This window comes from Triturus cristatus, chromosome 7, assembly GCF_964204655.1.
Source record: "Triturus cristatus chromosome 7, aTriCri1.1, whole genome shotgun sequence".
NCBI lineage: Eukaryota > Metazoa > Chordata > Amphibia > Caudata > Salamandridae > Triturus > Triturus cristatus.
Window position 1 is genome coordinate 320,863,669 of NC_140590.1, and position 1,833 is coordinate 320,865,501.

Sequence of the window (1,833 nt, forward strand, 5' to 3'; positions counted from 1 at the left end):
CCCCTAGCCTTTGTTTAAATTGCGGGGTGCGCGCACGGTGAAAAACCATTAAAAAAAAAAAATAATAATTTGCATTTAAAAAAACTTACAAATTCACTTAAAAAACCATAGGTTTCACACACGTTATAGTTAGGAATTAGCATTTAAAAAACCTTGCAAATTCACTTACAAAACCATAGGTTTCACACATGTTATAGTTAGGTGGACATTTCACTCGTAAAAAACCAATGAAATTCCACCGTTATAGTTAGTTCAGATAACTATAACTCGCGCGACCGCCACTCTATCACAAGGATGATGTCATCAGTGATGTCATGAGTGGTGCCACTGACCATGTCATGAGTGATGAAATATGTGACGTCATGAGCACTGGATTACGGGCGCGCGAGTTATAGTTATCTGAACTAACTATAACGGTGGAATTTCATTGTTTTTTTACGAGTGAAATGTCCACCTAACTATAACATGTGTGAAACCTATGGTTTTTTAATTGAATATATATATGCAGCTCACTAAAATGTACACTTGCCAAGTTTTACATTACCCCTCTCCTCACTGCGGGTGGATATACTGAGTTCTTTGCAGTTCAAGCTGCAGTGTAGGATCAATTGACTGTTGTATCCTCTCATCACCCTTCATTAACGTATTAGTAACTTGTTTAACATACAATGTTCCATATACCAAACCTCTGCTTCTGCTGCCTTTAACCACTGTAGATACCAGGTGTCACAATCTCAGAAGGTAGAATAACTGAGTTGACTTTGCTGTAATTTGAACTTGTGAGCTACAGATGACAGAATGAGGCATGGGCGAATATTAACTTCCTGAGCCATATTGCCAGTTTGCAACATAACTTGTGAACAACACCGTAAAGTATAACCAACTGTGGAAAAAGACAGCCCAACAGAAACATGAATGTCCACTGCAAGTAGAATTCAAAGAAATGTGTCCCACTTATGTGGGGCTAGAAGGCCACAACTTTAACACTTTGTAGGTATCAATCCAAATGGTGCACTGACACCAATGTTTAATCAAAACAATGACTACATCAGTGCAACTCTTGATAAACCATTCCAATATTACTGCCACTTACGGTGAGGTGGGGCTACCTGATAATTCACCCCCACAAAGTGGAAGGAGTAGTGGAAGATTATTATAATGTTTATTAAAGTAGCTATTATTCTCCACCCAGCAAAAGCTATATCGGCTGCACACTTATGGTTTCAGCTGCTGCTCCACCTTGGTACAGGTTAGGAGTACTCCTAGGAGCGCTACGCTGCTTCTGCTATTCTAACCTATCCATTGGTGCTATCAGCTGACAAGTTGGCACTGGCACATGACTGAGCCATCATCTCCCTTCGCTCATATAAACTCTATGTAGTGTGGGTGGCGGCTCAAGGAGGAGCACCAGGCGTACATGTGATCAGAATCACCTCTGTTAAACCCCTACCTTTGGTAAATGTAACTTACATATAACAATCTTTTAAAACTGACGTTTCAATTGGAAAATTATTAACCATATCCTTCATCAGGATAAAAGAATATTGTAGAAACTTGGACGTGCACTAGCCAGGTGTACACGAGGGTTGAACAAGTTGTCGTGTGCCACAGAGGTATCACTCTCTGAACCCGAGGAGAGTGTTTATCAAGAATCCATCATGTGTTGTCTACCATTAGACATCGTCCCTCTGGGCGCTACGTTGGTTTGTCGCGTTAGCGGATTTGGAATGTTGATAAAGTTAAATCAATAAAGTTGATACTGGTCTCTTTCCAAAGTTGGTAACAAAACTTTATTGGTATTCCATGAATTGAACGAAGAGAAACATCATCCTG